This window comes from Symphalangus syndactylus, chromosome X, assembly GCF_028878055.3.
Source record: "Symphalangus syndactylus isolate Jambi chromosome X, NHGRI_mSymSyn1-v2.1_pri, whole genome shotgun sequence".
Classification (NCBI taxonomy): Eukaryota; Metazoa; Chordata; class Mammalia; order Primates; family Hylobatidae; genus Symphalangus; species Symphalangus syndactylus.
In genome coordinates, this window is record NC_072447.2 from 72,982,112 (window position 1) to 73,000,375 (window position 18,264).

The 18,264-nt window shown below is 38.3% G+C and overlaps 1 protein-coding gene across 2 annotated transcripts in view; it reads left to right on the forward strand.

The window, feature by feature from the left end:
• Positions 1-18,264, forward strand: part of ZC3H12B (zinc finger CCCH-type containing 12B) — a 490,484-nt gene that overhangs the window by 24,574 nt on the left and 447,646 nt on the right. Inside the window, exons 2-3 of one of the 2 annotated variants that reach the window (XM_063635297.1) lie at positions 16,092-16,288; positions 16,434-16,502. The gene's annotated coding sequence lies outside the window, so the exon portion shown is untranslated. The remainder of the gene's footprint in view (positions 1-16,091; positions 16,289-16,433; positions 16,503-18,264) is intronic. The other variant, XM_055269215.2, reaches the window with a different exon arrangement.

Genomic DNA, 18,264 nt, shown 5'->3' on the forward strand with positions numbered 1-18,264 from the left:
AGGTCTTAGATTTAAGTCTTTCATCAATTTCAATTTTATTTTTGTATATGGGAAGAGTAGAAGTCTAGTTTTGTTTTTCTGCATATGGCTATCCAGTTTTCCCAGCACAGTTTATGGAAGAGACTGTCTTACCCAGTGTATGTTCTTAGCATCTTTGTTGAAAATGAGTTTAGTATAGGATTGGGGATTTGATTCTGGGTTCTCTATTCTGTTCCTTTGGTGTCTGTTTTTATGCCAGTACCATGGTGTTTTGGTTACTATGGATGGCTCTGTGGTATTATATAATTTGAAGTCAGGTAATGTGATTCCTCTAGTTTTCTGATTTTTACATAGAATAGCTTTGCGTATTCTGGTTCTTTTATCATGCCATATAAACGTTAGGATTGATTTTTCTATTTATGTGAAGAATGTCATTGGTATTTTGATAGGGATTGCATTGAATATGTAGACTACTGTTAGTATGGGCATTTTAACAATATTGATTCTTCTAACCTATAAGTATGGAATATTTTTCCATTTTTTGGTGTCCTCTTCAGTTTCTTTCATCAGTGTTTTATAGTTTTCATTACAGCAATCTTTCACTTCTTTGGTTAATTCTAGGCATTTAATTTTATGCATGGCTATTGTAAATGGATTACTTTTTCAATTTCTTTTTCAGATTGTTCACTGTTGCCATATACACATGCTACTTAGTGTTGTTATGTTGATTTTGTATCCTGCAACTTTACTGTATTTGTTTATCATTTCTAGTAGTTTTCTTATGGAATTTTAAGGATTTTCAAAATATAAGATCATATCATCTGCAAACAAGGATGATTTAACTTCTTCCATTCTAATTTGGATGCACTATATATATTTCTCCTGTCTCATTGTTCCAGCTAGGAATTTCAGTATTGTGTTGAATAACAGTGATGGCAGTGTGCATCCCTGTTGTGTTCTAGATCTTAGAGGAAAGGCTTTCAGTGTAAAACTAGCTATAGGTCTGCTGTTTTTGCCTTTAATTATGTTGAGTTTTTACGTTCCTTCTATCCCCCGTTTTTTTAGGGTTTTCAACATGAAATAATGTTGAATTTTATCACATGCTTTTTCCATATCAATTGAAATGGTCATATGATTTTTATGTTTCATTCTGTTGATATGATGTATTGCATTGATTGGTTTGCATATGTTGAACCACCCTTGCATCACAGGGATAACTCCCACTTGCTCATGATGAATGATCTTTCTAATGTATTGTTGATTTCAGTTTGCTAGTATTTTGTTGAGGATTTTTGCATCAATATTCATCAGATATATTCACCTGTAGTTTTCTTTTTTTGATCTATCTTTGTCTGTCTTTGGCATCAGGGCAATACTGGCCTCATAAAGAAGATATTCTCAAAAGAAGACATTTATGCAGCCAATAAACATATGAAGAAAAGCTCATCATCACTGGTTTGGAAGTCTTTGCTTCTCCTCTACTTTTTGGAATAGCTTGTGTAGGATTGGTTATTTATTCTTCTTTCAATGTTTGGTAGAAATCAACAGTGAAGCCATCAGGTCCCAGACATTTCTTTACTTGTAGACTTGTTACTAGATCTTCATTTTCATTACTTGTAGTTGGTCTGCTCAGGTTTTGGATGTCTTCCTGTGTCAATCTTGGTAGGTTGTATATATCTAGGAATTTGTCCATTTACTATAGATTTTCCAATTATTTGGCATATAGTTGCTCTTTGTAGCCACTAATGATCCTTTGAATTTTTGCAATATCAATTGTAATGTATCCTTTTTCTTTTCTGTTTTTTTTAATTTTTATTCTTATTTTTATTTTTTTATTATACTTTAAGTTCAGGGATACATGTGCAGAATGTGCAGGTTTGTTACATAGGTATACATGTGCCATGGTGGTTTGCGGCACCCATCAACTCATCATCTAGGTTTTAAACTCCACATGCATTAGATATTTCTCCTAATGCTATCCCTCCTTTTGTCCGACATCCCCCAACAGGCCCCAGTGGGTGATGTTCCCCTCCCTTTGTTCATGTGTTCTTATTGTTCAACTCAAATTTATGAGTAAGAACATGTGGTGTATGGTTTTCTGTTCCTGTGTCAGTTTGCTAAGAATGATGGTTTCCAGTTTCATCCATGTTTCTGCAAAGGACATGAACTCATTCTTTTTTATGACTGCATAGTATTCCATGGTGTATATGTGCCACATTTTCTTTATCCAGTCTATCATTGATGGGCATTTGGGTTGATTCCAAGTCTATGCTATTGTGAATAGTGCTGCAATAAACATACGTGTGCATGTGTCTTTATAGTAGAATGATTTGTAATCCTTTGAGTATACACCCAGTAATGGGATTGCTGGATCAAGTGATATTTCTCGTTCTAGATCCCTGAGGAATCACCACACTATCTTCCACAATGGGTGAACTAATTTACATTCTCACCAACAGTGTAAAAGCGTTCTTATTTCTCCACATCATTTCCAGAATCTGTTGTTTCCTGACTCTTTAATGATCACCATTCTAACTGGTGTGAGATGGTATCTCATCGTGGTTTTGATTTGCATTTCTTTAATGACCAGTGATGATGAGCTTTTCTTCATATGTTTGTTGGCTGCATAAATGTCTTCTTTTGAGAAGTGTCTGTTCATATCCTTTGTCCACTTTTTGATGGGGTTGTTTTTTCTTGTAAATTTGTTTAAGTTCCTTGTAGATTCTGGATACTAGACTGTTGTAAGATGGACATATTGCAAAATTTTTCTCCCAATCTGCAGATTGCCTGTTCACTCTGATGATAGTTTCTTTGCTTAGCAGAAGCTCTTTAGTTTAATTAGATCCCATTTACCAATTTTGGCTTTTGTTGCCATTGCTTTTGGTGTTTTATCCATGAAGCCTTTGCCCATGGCTATGACCTGAATAGTATTGCCTGGGTTTTCTTCTAGGGTTTTTTGGTTTTAGTTCTTATGTTTAAGTCTTTAATCCATCTTGAGGTAATTTTTCTTTAAGGTGTAAGGAAAGGTTCCAGTTTCAGTTTTCTGCATATGGCTAGCTAGTTTTCCCAGCACCATTTATTAAATAGGGAATCTTTTCACCTTTGCTTGTTTTTGTCAGGTTGGTCAAAGATCAGATGGTTGTAGATGTGTGATGTTATTTCTGAGGCCTCTGTTCTGTACCATTTGTCTATATATATGTTTTGGTACCAGTACCATGCTGTTTTTGTTACTGTAGCCTTGTAGTATAGTTTGAAGTCAAGTAGTATGATACCTCCAGCTTTGTTCTTTTTGCTCGGGATTGTCTTGGCTATACGAGCTCTTTTTTGGATCCATATGAAATTTAAAGCAGTTTTTGTAATTCTGTGAACAAAGTCAATTGTGACTTGATGGGAATAACATTGAATCTGTAAATTACTTTGGACAGTGTGGCCATTTTCATGATATTGATTCTTCGTATCCATGAGCATGGAATGTTTTTCCTTTTGTTTGCATCCTCTCTTATTTCCTTGAGCAGTAGTTTGTAGTTCTCCTTGAAGAAGTCCTTCATGTCCCTTCTAGGTTGTATTCCTAGGTATTTTATTCTCTTTGTAGCAATTCTGAATGGGAATTCACTTATGATTTGGCTCTCTATTATTGGTTTATAGAAATGCTTGTGATTTTTGCACATTGATTTTGTATCCTGAGATTTTGCTGAAGTTGCTTATCAGCTTAAGGTGTTGTTGGACTGAGACCAAGGGGTTTCCTAAATATACAATCGTGTCATCTTCAAACAGACACAATTTGACTTTTTTCTTTGTATTTGAATACCTTTTATTTCTTTCTCTTGCCTGATTGACCTGGTCGGAACTTCCAATAATATGTTAAATAGGAGTGGTAAGAGAGGGCATCCTTGTCTTGTGCCAGTTTTCAAAGGGAATGCTTCCAGCTTTTGCCCATTCAGTATAATATTGGCTGTGGGTTTGTCATAAATAGCTCTTATTATTTTGAGATACGTTCCATCAATGCCTAGTTTATTGAGTATTTTTAGCATGAAGGCCTGTTGAATTTTATTGAAGGCTGTTTGTGCATCTATTGAGATAATCATGAGGTTTTGTCATTTGTTCTGTTTATGTGATGGATTATGTTTACTGATCTGCATATATTGAACCAGCCTTGCATCCTGGGGATGAAGCCAACTTGATCGTGGTGGATAAGCTTTTTGATGTGCTCCTGGATTCAGTTTGTCAGTATTTTAGTGAGGATTTTCACATCGATGTTCATCAAGGATATTGGCCTGAAATTTTCTTTTTTTGTTTCTCTGCCAGGTTTTGGTGTCAGGATGATGTTGGACTCATACAATGAGTTAGGGAGGAGTCCCTCTTTTTCTATTGTTTTGAGAAGTTTCAGAAGGAATGGCACCAGCTCTTCTTTGTATCTCTGGTAGAAATTGGCTGTGAATCCCTCTGGAGCTGGGCTTTTTTTGGTTGATAAGCTATTAATTACTGCCTCAATTTCAGAACTTGTTATTGTTCTACTCAGGGATTCGACTTCTTCCTGGTTTAGTCTTGGTAGGATGTATGTGTCCAGGAATTTATCCATTTATTCTAGATTTTCTAGTTTATTTGCATAGAGGTGTTTATAGTATTCTCTGATGGTAGTTTGTATGTCTGTAGGATCTTTGGTGATATCCCTTTTATCATTTTTTATTATGTCTATTTGATTCTTCTCTCTTTTCTTCTTTATTAGTCTGGCTAGTGGTCTGTCTATTTTGTTAATCTTTTCAAAAAACCAGCTTCTGGATTTATCGAGTTTTTGAAGGGTTTTTCGTGTCTCTATCTCCTTAGTTCTGCTCTGATCTTAGTTATTTCTTGTCTTCTGCTAGCTTTTGAATTTGTTGCTCTTGCTTCTCTCGTTCTTTTAATTGTGATGTTAGGGTGTTGATTTTAGATCTTTCCCAGTTTCTGATGTGGGTATTTAACGCTATAAGTTTCCCTCTAAACACTTCTTTAGCTGTGTCCCAGAGATTCTGGTATGTTGTGTCTTTGTTCTCATTGTTTTCAAAGTACTTTCTTATTTCTGCCTTAATTTCGTTATTTACCCAGTAGTCATTCAGAAGCAGGTTGTTCAGTTTCCATGTAGTTGTGTGGTCTTGAGTGAGTTTCTTAATCTTGAGTTATAAATTGATTGCACTATGGTCTGAGAGACTTTGTCTTATGTTTTCCATTCTTTTGCATTGCTGAGGAGTGTTTTACTTCCAATCATGTGGTCAATTTTTGAATAAGTGCTATGAGAAAAATGTATATTCTGTTGAATTGGGGTGGAGAGTCTGTAGATGTCTATTAGGTCCACTTGGTCCAGACCTCAGTTCAAGTCCGAAGTCTCCTTGTTAATTTTGTGTCTCATTGATCTGTCTAATATTGACAGTGCGGTGTTAAAGTCTCCCAGTATTATTGTTTGGGAGTCTAAGTCTCTTTTTCATTCTCTTAGAACTTGCTTTATGAATCTTGGTGCTCCTTTATTGGGTGCATATATATTTAGGATAGTTAGCTCTTCTTCTTGTATTGATCCCTTTACCATTACGTATTGCCTTTCTTTGTCTTTTTTTCATCTTTGTTGGTTTAAAGTCTGTTTTATGTAGACTAGGATTGCAACTCCTGCTTTTTTTTTCTTTCCATCTTCTTGGTAAATATTTCTCCATCCCTTTATTTTCAGCCTATGTGTGTCTTTGCACATGAGATGGATCTCCTGAATACTGCACACTGATGGGTTTTGACTCTTTATCCAGTTTGCCAGTCTGTATCTTTTAATTGGAGCATTTAGCCCATTTACTTTTAAGGTCAATATTGTTATGTTTGAATTGGATCCTGTCATTATGATGGTAGCTAGTTATTTTACCCATTAATTGATGCAGTTTCTTCATAGTGTTGATAGTCTTTACAATTTGGTATATTTTTGCAGTGACTGGTACCAGTTTTTCCTTTCCATAGTTAGTGCTTCCTTCAGGAGCTCTTGTAAGTCAGGCCTGGTTGTCACAAAATCTCTCAGCATTTGCTTGTCTGGAAAGGATTTTATTTCTCTATTGCCTATGAAGGTTAGTTTGGCTGAATATGAAATTCTGGGTTGAAAATTCTTTTCTTCTAGAATGTTGAATATTGGCCCCCACTCTCTTCTGGCTTGTAGGGTTTCTGCAGAAAGATCCACTGTTAGTCTGATGGGCTTCCCTTTGTAGGTAACCTAACTTATCTCTCTCTCTGCCCTTAACAATTTTTCCTTTGTTTCAACCTTGGTAAATCTGACAATTGTGTGTCTTGTGGTTTCTCTTCTCGAGGAGTGTCTTAGTGATGTTCTCTGTATTTCCTGAATTGAATGTTCGCCTGTCTTGCCAGGTTAGGGCAGTTCTCCTGGATAATATCTTGAAGTGTATTTTTCAACTTGGTTATATTCTCTTTGTCAATTTTAGGTATACCAATCTGTCGTAGGTTTGGTCTTTTTACATAGTTCCATATTTCCTGGAGGCTTTGTTAGTTCTTTTTTATTCTTTTTTCTCTAATCTTGTCTTCACTCTTTATTTCATTAAGTTCATCTTCAATCTGTGATATCCTTTCTTCCTCTTGATCAGTTTGGCTATTGATACTTGTGCATGCTTCACAAAGTCCTCATGCTGTGTTTTTTCAGCTCCATCAGGTCATTTATGTTCTCTAAACTGGTTATTCTAGTTAGCAGCTCCTATAACCTTTTTTCAAGGTTCTTAGCTTCCTTGCATTGAGTTGAAACATGCTCCTCGCCTTGGAGGAGTTTGTTATTACCCACCTTCTCAATCCTACTTCTGTCAGTTCATCAAACTAATTCTCTGTCCAGTTTTGTTCTCTTGCTGGCAAGGAGTTGTGACCCTTTGGAGGAGAAGAGGCATTCTGGTTTTTGGAATGTTTGGCATTTTTGCACTAGTTTTTCCTCGTCTTCGTGGATTTATCTACCTTTGATCTTTGATGCTGATGACCTTTGGATGGGTTTTTTGTGGATGTTCTTTTTATTGATGTTGATGTTATTCCTTTCTATTTGTTAGTTTTCCTTCTAACAGCAGGCTCCTCTTCTGCAGGTCTGCTGAAGTTTGCTGGAGGTCCACTCCAGACCCTGTTTCCCTGGGTATCACCATTGAGGCTGTAGAACAGCAAAGATTGCTTCCTATTCTTTCCTCTGGAAGCTTCCTCCCAGTGGTACACCCACCAGATACCAACCTGAGCTCTTCTGTGTGAGGCATCTGTCGACCCCTGCTGGGAGGTATCTCCTAGTCAGGAGGCATGGGGGTCAGTGATCCACTTGAGGTGGCAGTCCATCCCTTAGCAGAGCTCGAGTGCTGTGCTGGGAGATCATTACTCTTTTTAGAGCTGGCAGGCAGGAACATTTAAGTCTGCTGAAGCTGCACCCAGTTGCCCCTTCCCTCATGTGCTCTGTCCCAGGGTGATGGGAGTTTTATCTATAAGCCCCTGACTGGGGCTGCTGCCTTTCTTTCAGAGATGACCTGCCCCGTGTGTAGGAATCTAGAGAGGCAGTCTGGCTACAGCGGCTTTGCTGCCCTGCGGTGGGCTCCACCCAGTCCGAACTTCCTGGTGGCTCTGTTTACACTGTGAGGGGAAAACCACCTACTCCATCCTCAGTAATGGCAGATGCCCCTCCCCCAACCAAGCTCGATTGTTCCAGGTTGACTTCAGACTGCTATGCTGGCAGTGAGAATTTCAAGCCAGTGGATCATAACTTGCTTCGCTCTGTGGGGGTGCAACTTGCTGAGCAAGACCACTTGGCTCCCTGGCTTCAGCCCCCTTTCCAGAGGAGTGAATTGTTCTGTCTTGCTGGGGTTCCAGGGGCCACTGTTTTAAAAAAGAAACTCCTGCAGCTAACTCAGTGTCTGCCCCATTTTGTGCTTGAAACCCAGGTTTCTGGTGGTGTAGGCACCCAAAGGAATCTCCTGGTCTGCAGGTTGCAAAAACCATGGGAAAAGTGTAGTATCTGGGCTGGATAGCCCCATTCCTGACAGCACAGTCTCTCACAGCTTCCGTTTCCTAGGGGAGTGAGTTCACTGGCACCTTGAGCTTCCTGGGTGAGATGAGGCCCTACCCTACTTCTGCTCGCCCTCTGTGGGCTGCACCCACTGTCTAACCAGTCCCAATGAGATGAACCCTGTACCTCAGTTGGAAATGAAGAAATCACCCTCCTTCTGTGTTGGTCTCACTGGGAGCTGCAGACCAGAGCTGTTCCTATTCAGCTGTCTTGCCAGATCCCATTTCTGATTTTATTTATTTGTATTTTCACTCTTTTTCTTAGTCTGGCTAAAGGTTTTTAAATTTTGTTTAATTTTTCAAAAAATCAACTTTTTGTTTCATTGATCTTTTTTTATTTCAGTTGCATTCATTTCTGCTCTGATCTTCATTATTTCTTTTCTTCTACTAATTTACATTTGGTTTGAGCTTGCTTTTGTAGTTCTTTATGATGCATAATTGGAATGTTCATTTGAATTTTAGTCTCTTTTTTGATGTAGGCATTTGAACTATGAACTTCTCTCTTGGTATTGCTTTTGCTGTATCCCTTGAGTTTTGGTATGTTATGTTCCATTATCACATTTTTCAATTTTTTTTTTCCTAATTTCTTCATTGACCACTGGTCATTCAGTGGCCTTGTTTAATTTTCATCTATTTGTGTAATTTCCAAAATTACTCTTGTTATTGATTTCTAGTTTTCCATTGTGGTCAGAGAAGATACTTGATATTACTTTTTTTTTTAGTGTTTTAAAACTTGTTTTGTGAACAGATCAGTGTGTCTTGCTTTTTTTTTTAAATTCATTCAGCTAGGTTATTTCTTTTCATTGGAGAGTTTTGTCCCTTTACATTCAGTGTTATTACTGATAAGTAAGAACTCCTGCCATTTTGTTGTTTTCTGGTCTTCTCTTGCTTCTTTGCTTCCTGTCTTCATTTAGTGAAGGTTCTTTTCTCTGGTGATATGATTTACTTTGTTGCTTTTTATTTTTTGTGTATCCTTTGTGTGATTTTTGGTTTGAGGTTACAATGAGGCTTGGAAATATTGTCTTATAATTCATTATTTTAACCTTGTAACTTCTTAACACTCTGCATAAAAAAACAAACAAGCAAAAAGGAAACTAACAAAAACTCTATGCCTTAACTTTGTCCCTCTGCTTTTTAACTTTATGCTGCTTCTATTGATATCTTATTGTACTGTCTGTGTCTTAAAAGTTGTTGGAGTTATTTTCGATTGGTTCATTGTTCATTCTTTCTACTTAATATAGGAGTAGTTTACACACCACAGTGACAGTGTTATAATATTCTGTGTTTTTCTGTGTACTTAATATTACCAGCAAATTTTGTACCTTCAGTTGATTATTTATTGCTAATTAGCATCTTTTTCTCTCTGGTTGAAGTATGCCCTTCAACATTTCTTGGAGAATGTCTTGTATTGATGAAAACTCTCATCTTTGGTTTTTCTGGGAAAGTCTTTTATTCTCCTTTATGCTTGAAGGATATTTTGGCCAGATATACTATTCTAGGTTAAAAGTCTTTTTTTTTTCCTTAAGCATTTTAAATATATCATGCCACTCTCTCCTGGCCTGTAAGGTTTCTCCTGAGAAGTCTGCTGTCAGATGTATTGGAGCTCCATTGTATATTGTTTGTTTCTTTTCCCTTGTGCTTTTAGGAATTTTTCTTTATCTTTGATCTTTGGGAGTTTGATTATTAAATGCCTTGAGGTAGTCTTCTTTGGGTTCAATCTGCTTGGTGTTGTATAAACTTGTATTTGGATAACAATATCTTTTTTTAGGGTTGGGAAGTTCTCTGTTATTATCCCTATGAATCAACTTTCTTCCGCTGTCTTTTTTTCTACCTCCTCTTTAAGGCCAATAACTGTTAGATTTACCCCTTTGAGGATATTTTCTAGATCTTGTAGGCGTGCTTCATCATTTTTTATTCTTATTTCTTTTGTATCCTCTCAATGTGTATTTTAAAATAACCTGTGTCCAAGCTTACACATTCCTTCTTCTAATCACTAATCCTTCAGTTCTGCTACTGAAGGACTTTGATGCATTCTTCAGTATGCCAATTGCATTTTACAGCTCCAGAATTTCCATTTGATTATCCTTAATTATTTCAATCTCTGTTAAATGTATCTGATAGAATTCTGAATTCCTTCTCTGTGTTACCTTTATTTTCTTTGAGTTTCCTCATGGCCCTGGGGCTCTGAAGTCAACAGGTGGCAAAGCAAGACAGGCCTGTGTCCTCCTACTCTATTGAGAGTTTTTAACATGAAGCAATGTTGAATTTTATTGAAAGCCTTTTCTTCATCTATTCAGATAATCATGTGATGCTTGTCCTTAGTTCTTTTTATGTGATGAATTGCACGAATTGATTTGCATGTGTTGAACCAACCTTGCATCCCAGGGATGAAGCCTACTTGATCATGATGGATTCGCCTTTTGATATGCTGCTGGATTCAGTTTGCCTGTATTTTGTTGAAGATTTTTGCAGCTATGTTCATCAAGGATATTGGCCTGAAGTTTTATTTTTTGTGTCTCTGCCAGGCTTTGGCATCAAAATGATGCTGACTTCATATAAATAGTTGGGGATGAGCCTCACGTTCTTAATTTTTGGAACAGTTTTTGTGGGAGTGGTACAGATTTTCTTTTTTTTTGTACATCTCATAGAACTCAGCTGTGAATCATGGCTTTTTGTTTGTTTGTTTGTTTGTAGGCTATTTATTACTAATTAAATTTCAGAGCTCGTTATTGGTCTTTCAGGGATTCAATGTCTTTTTTATTTTCAGTCTTGTGAGGTTGTATGTGTTCAGTAATTTATCAGTTTCTTCTAGAGTGTCTAGTTTATGTGCATAGAGTTGTTCATTGTAGCTCCTGATGGTTATTTTTATTTCTGTGAGGTCAGTGGTAATGTTCCCTTTGTCATTTCTGATTGTATTTATTTGGATCTTCTTTCTTTTTTTCTTTATTAATGTAGCTACTGGTCAGTCTAGTTTTTTCAACTTTTGGGATCACTGATGTTTTGTATGTTTTTTTTTTTTGTATCTCAATCTCCTTTATTTCATCTCTGATTTTGGTTATTTCTTGTCTTCTGCTAGCTTTGAAACTGGTTTTCTCTTGCTTCTGTAGTTCTTGAAATTGTGATGTTAGGTTGTTAATTTGAGATCTTTTTAACTTTTTGATGTGGTGTTTAGTGCTATAAATTTCCCTTTTAACACTGCCTTAGCTGTGTCCCAGAGATTCTGGTTTGTTGTGTCTTTGTTTTCATCAGTTTCAAAGAACTTCTTGATGTCTGCTTTAATTTGATTATTTACCCAAGAGTGGTTCAGGAGCTGCTTGTCTAAGTTCTATATAATTGTATGATTTTGAGCAATTTCCTTAGCCTTGATTTCTATTTTTATTGTGTTGTGGTCCAAGAGTGTGGTTGGTATGATTTCTGGTTTTTTTTTTTTTTTTTTTTTTTGAGTTTGCTGAGGGTTGTCTTATGTCCAATTGCATGGTTGATTTTAGAGTATGTATCATGTGGCAATGAAAATAATGTATACTCTGTTGTCTTTTGGTAGAGAGTTCTGTATATGTGTTTTAGGTCCATTTGGTCAAGTGTTGAGTTCAGGTCCTGAATTTTTTTGTTATTTTTTTTAACCTCAATGATTTTTTTTTTTCATATTGGCAGTAGGGTGTTGAAGTGTTGCACTATTATTGTGTGTGAAACAAAGTCTCTTCATAGGTCTCAAGGAACTTGCTTTATGAATGTGAATGCACCTGTGTTAGGTGCATATAGATTTAGGATAGTTAGATCTTGTTAAATTGGACCCTTTACCATGATATAATGCCTTTCTTTGTTCTTTTTGATCTTTGTTGGTTTGAAATCTGTTTTCTCTGAAACTAGGATTGCAACCTCTGCTTTTTTTCTTTTTTTTTTTAATTTTCTTAGTAGATTTTTCTCCATCCTTTATTTTGAGCCTATTGGTGTCATTGTATGGAAGATGGGTCTCTTGAAAACAGCATACCATTGGGCCTTGCTTCTTTATCCAGCCTGCCTGTGCCTTTTAGTTGGGGAATTTAGCCCATTTCCATTCAAGGTTGATATTGATATGTGTGGATTTTCTCCTGTCGTTATGTTAGCTAGTTATTTTACAGACTTGCTTTTGTGGTTGCTTTTTATTGTCACTGGTCTATGTACTTAAACGTGTTCTTGAAGTGGCTTGTAATGATCTTTCTTTTTGATATATAGTGTTTCCTTCAGGAGCTCTTGTAAGGCAGATCTGGTGGTAATGAATTCTCTAAGCATTTGCTTTTCTGGAAAGGATCTTATTTCTTGTTTGCATATGAAGCTTAGTTTTGCTGGATATGAAAATTTTGATTGGCATTTCTTTTCTTTAAGAATGTTGAATATTGGCTCCCAATTTCTTCTGGCTTGTAGGGTTCCTGCTGAGACGTCCACTGTTAGTCTGATGGGCTTCTATTTGTATGTGACCTGACCTTTCTCTCTAGCTGCCTTTAACATTTTTTCTTTCATTTCGACCTTGGAGAATCTCATGGTTATGTGTCTTGATGATGATCTTCTTGTGAATTATCTCGTGTGAGTTCTCTGCATTTCTTGAATTTGAATATTGACCTCCCTAGCTAAGTTGGGAAGGTTCTCATGAATGATATATTGAAATATAATTTCCAAGTTGCTTCCATTCTCTTCATCTCAGAGACACCAGTGGGTTATGGATTTGGTCTCTTTACATAATCTCATATTTCTCAGAGGTTTTGTTCATTGCTTTTCATTCTTTTTTCATTATTCTTTTCTGACTGTCTTATTTCAGAAAGGCAGTCTTCAAGCTCTCGGATTCTTTCTTCCTCTTGGTCCATTCTGCTATTAATACTTGTGATTGCATTATGAAATTCTTGTAGCATGTGTTTTCAGCTCTATCAGGTTAGTTATATTCTTTTCTGTACTGGCTATTTTGCCTATCAGTTTCTGTAACATTCCAGTCCACATTTCTAATGTTGTTTCTGTAATTTCAACCATCTCAGCCTGGTTCAGAACCCTTGCTACAAGGCTAGTGTGATAATTTGCAGCAAAGAAAGCACTCTGGGTTTTTGAGCTGTCAGGTTTCTTGTGCTGGTTCTTTCTCATCTTTATGGGCTGATGTTCGTTTAGTGTTTGAGGTTGCTGTCCTATAGATGAGTTTTTTTTCTTTTATCCTATTTGATGACCTTGATAGTTTGTGGTATTTGGTGGGTACAGTCAACTTGCTTTGTTTCTGAAGATATTGGGGGGCAGGGCTCACTCTGATGGGTGGTGGCAGCCAGAGAATTTCATAGGGCTGTGTCAGTGAGATCTGTTCTTGTTCACATGTCCTAGCAGCAGTGGCAGCAGCAACATGGTGGGGTGCATGCTTGTTGGCTACCACAGGGCATTAGCAGGTGCCAGGGTGCAGGCCTCCATATGGATGTTTGCAAAAGCAGAGGAGGTAGCATGCCTTGGGCACTGGGGAGATCCCTACTTGTTACTGTGCACCTGGTCATGCCAGTGTTGGTGTCAGGACAGAGGTGGGGTGTTGGCAGAAGCAGTACTGTGTGTGCCCCCTGTGCACATTCACACAGGTGGAGGTGGCCTCTCAGGGTGGCAGAGTGTCCTCTGTTTTCTGAGCCTAGTTTCACTCCAGTGGCAGTGTTAGCCCAGAGGCAAGATGCTGATATGAGTGGTGCTGACAGGCTCTGTGCCTGCAAAGACTCTTACTGCAATGGCGGTATGGTTGGGGGACGTGAGGAAGAATGCAATCGCACTGGCAGCAGTGGCAGTGCAAGGTGTACATATACAAACACACACACGCACACACACACGCACGCACACACACATGCTGGTGGGACAGAGAAGGCGAAGTCTGTCCATGCACATGCATAGTGGCAAAGCAATGTGGGGGTGGCCATGCTCTCGTAGGAAGCTGCAGTGGAATGTGGGAGGAGACAGGCTGTTATGTGTCTGTGGGGACCACTCTGCTGGAACTCTTTTCTGGTCAGGCATGGTTCATCAGTGCAAGAGCTATAATGTAGGCCCCCAGGGCACCTGAAGCCACACTGCAAGCAAGTGCAGCCAGGCTGGGGCCCTGGGAGAGGCCAGCAGACCAAGGGGTGTTCAGATTGGACTGGTTTTGTGTAATGGGCAAGAAAATTCTGTAGAGTTCAGGTATAACAGTTCCCCTAGAGCTAAAGTTTCCTATGGAAGCGAGTTGAGCCTAGGAAGATGGCCATCCCTGGCTGCACTTCACTATAGACATTCCCGCATCAAACCCTCTGGGCTCTACACCAACTGGAGTGCTGCCCCTACCACTTCTCTAATGGCTTTCCCTGCCAACTCAAGTGTCCGTGGTGGGAGAGGGGTCTCATCCTACCAGAATTCCAGAAGCCCATTGTAGAGCATGTTGCTTCTTGCCAGTTCAACTCACCCATTCTCCCAGAGTTATTGGAGGCCAAGAACAAGTCCTGGCACACTGTAGCCCTGTGCAGGGTTCCCAGCTTCCTCCTCCTTCAGCCAAGCTTCTGGTCTTTCCTCCATCCACTCTTAGCACCATACCTCTGAAGATCTGCTAGGAGTGCACCAGTTGTCCCAGTCCCTCAGTGGCAGCTGGTTCACCTGGATGCATCTAGTCAGCCATCTTGCCCAGCTTCTCCAGTATTACAATATTTTGTTTTGTCTATATGTTTACTTTTAGCAGTGGAGGTGTTTTCATTTGTCTTTGTGCTGTTTTCTATTATCTTTTCATATCAACTTCAAAGGACTCATTTTAGCATTTTTTCATAAGGCACATCTAGTTGTGATGAACTCTCTCTGCTTTTGTTTATATGGGAAATCATTTCTCCTATTTAGAAAGACAGTTTTTCTGGATATAATGTTATTAGTTAACAGGTTTTTTTTATTACTTCAAATCTGTCATATCATTCCTTTCTGACCTGCAAGGTTTCTGCTGATAAATCTACTGATAGTTTTATGAGACTCTCTTGTATGTCATGAGCCACTTCTTCTTTAAAAATTTTCTCTTTGTTTTTGACATTTGACAATTTAGTCATAATGTAGTCAGTTCGAAGTCCTTTGGTTTCCTGTTAGTTGGGTTCTGTTGGGCCTCTTGAGTCTGGATGTCCATATTCTTTCCCAGATTTGGGATATTTAGGCCATTATTTCTTTAAGTAAATGTTTGTCCCTTTATGTCTCTTCTTTTACTTTTAATATCATAATGCATATATTGATTCACTTGATTGTGTCCCATAAGTCCTTTTAGACTTTCTGCACTTCTTTTTTATTATTTTTGTTTCTCTAATAATTTCAAATTACCTGTATTTGAGTTTGCAGCTTCTTTCTTCTGGTTGATCAAGTGTGATATTGAAACTGTCTAGTGAATTTTTCAGTTCACTTATTGTATTCTTTAGCTCAAAATTTTCTATTTGGGTCTTTTTATGTTTTCAGTTGATTTGTTACTTTCATTTTATTTATGTATCATATTGTTCTGAGCTTGTTGAGCATCTTTATGATGGATATTTGAATTGTTTGTCAGATAATTCATATATCTCCTTTAGGGTCAGCTCCTGGAGACTTATTTTGTTGTTCTGGCTTTGTGCCATGTTTCCTTGTTTCTTTGTTTGCTTTGTACCTTTATGTTGGATCCATGCATTTAAGAAAATGACCACCTTGCCAAATCTTTATAGATGGGCTTTGTGCAAGGAAAGACCTTCACAAATCAGCCTAATTAGAGATTTTGAGGTCTCTGAGACATTTTATGTGTATATTTCTTCTCTGGACTTGTATATGCAAATTTTCAATTAAAGAGATATATTAGTTCACATCTCTCTTTAGTTCTTAGTTTTCCCCCAAGCTTCTAGAGTGTACTGAACCATATCAGTGCTTTTAATCTAGTAAAATAGATTAAAGCTTGTTTTAAAGTAAAAGTAGTTTCTTGGTCAGACCCCAAAAAGCTATAATGTTGAACATACACTTTACTCTTCTGTCTCCCCTCCCTAAGCAAGAAGCCTTTGAGCTGTGTTAACATCTGTCTTCTCTACTGCATGTCCTATGGAATAGCAGCAAATCACTTACATCTCTTTTGTTTTCAGCATCCCCCAGACATCTAGACTATGCCAGCCCTGTCCACCTTCTGAGAGAGATGAGACAGAAACCCATTTCTCAAGCAGTCCCCCCAAAAAGACAGAATGTGGGACACATGCCACAACTTTTTCCCTTCCTAGAGAGAAGCTGAGAATTGGGAGTTTTCACCCTCTTGTTCTATGCCGAGCTGGGAGGAGGGAGTATGGTGAGTGAGTGCTTTTTGCCTAAACTTTTGCCCTTGTTCTCAGTAGCCTTCAACCTAGCACACTTTTTCACGAGTCTCCAGATACAGGAAAGACAGAAATTATTTCCTCAGCCTTCCCCCTAAAAAGTCTTCTTTTTCTCTCTAGGAAGAAGCTAAGAATTGGGAGTTTTCTGCTGATCATGCTATGCTAAGCTGGGCACAGAGACCATGGCGAGTGAGTACCATGAATTTTCCTACCAGCTTCAGTGTGGCTGGTTTTAGCTTGTCTGTGATGCAGGAGCCTTTTAACTAGTTTCTGGATTTCTCTTGAAGGGAATTGATCTGTGTATTTTTGCTTGTTGACTTGGTGTCTCCTTGGGGGAAGAAGTTTTCTGACTTTCTATTCTGCCGTCTTCCTGACATCACCAGTCTCTATTTTATTATTTGTTTTCTTTTTGTTTCTTCTTTCTTTCTTTTTCTTTCTTCAGGGTCTTGCTCTATCACCTAGGCTGCTGGAGTGCAGTGGTGCGATCAGAGCTAACTGTAGCCTTGAACTCCTGGGCTCAAGTGACCCTGTAGCTAAGACTACAGGCATGTGCCACCATGACTGGCTGATTTTTGTTTCATTTTTGTAGAGATCGGGTCTCACCATGTTGCCCAGGCTGGTCTCAAACTCCTGGCCTCAAGCAATTCTTCCACCTCAATCTTCCAAAGCACTGGGATTACAGGAATGAGCCACCATGCCTGGCTTGTTACCCCTGTTTCCTGTTATTATTTAAATACTATTTCAGCCCCACATTCTTTCTCATCTCCTACTGGGATTCTGATGATAACAGACAGTTGTCCTGTCTTTTGTTATTGTTCCACAGATCCCTGAGGCTTTCTTCTTTTTGTTTCTTTTTCATGCTATTTTCTCTTTGTTTGGATTGAATAAGTTTTGTTGATATGTCTTTAACTTCACTGATTCTGTTCCTCACCTCTAATCTAGTATTGAGTCCATCTGGTGAGTTTTAAATTTTATTTTGGCTGTTGTATTTTTTTAATTTTATAATTTACATTTGGTTCTTTTTTAAAAATAAACAATTCCTATATCTTTGTTGAGATACTCTGTTTGCATTTGTTTAAAGATATTTTTAATAACTTGTTGAAGCACTTTTATGAAAGTTAACTTTCTTATCAGTTGTAACTTATCAGGTGACTCCAACTTCAGAATAATCTTGGTATTAGTATCAGTTAATTATCTTTTCTCAGTCAAATTGTAGTTTTCCTAGTTCATTGCATAAGGAATGATTTTCCATTTTATCATGAATATTTTGGTTACTATTTTAGGAATCTCTTGATTCTTAAATCTATTTTAGCAAGCAATGATCCTGTTTAGGTTTAGAATATAGGTTCTAGCCTATTTTTTTGTGGGTCTTAGGTCTAATGACAGTTTAGTTTTCAGAGCCATTCTGATGTGTTTTGTCTTTCTGATGGTGCTGCAGCTCCCATTTATTCCCTACTAGTGCCATCTGCCATGGCACAAAGCACTCTGCTGGGCCACCTGGTGTCACTGAGTCACCTTATCCTTCAGGGGCTGAGGCAGAAGCTACTGGCACTGAGTCTTCTTGTGCCAATTAATAGAAGACTAGGAGATGGTGGTGCCCTGGGTTTGAATGGAAATTGGGTGGACCAGCCCTTCTCTGCTTCCACTGCAGGTAGACCAGCCTGCAAGCACTACAGGTGTTGAGCCAGGGTTGGGTTGGACTGCTAGAGCTTCACTGCTACTCCTGTGAGCTGTCAGTGTCCTAGTTGCGGATCAGGAGTTAAGATGGCCCATCAGGGTTCTGAAGCTGCTCATGTGGGCAGATCAGCTCACCTGCTGATGACCTCGTTGTGGGTGGAAGCTGGATTTTCCAGGAGCTTTGCAGCTGCCTGTCTGTGCAAATCAGGGTGTTCTCGGGTACCTTGATTGTAGAATAGGAGTTGGGGCTCTCCACTAGGTCTCTGTTGGGCTT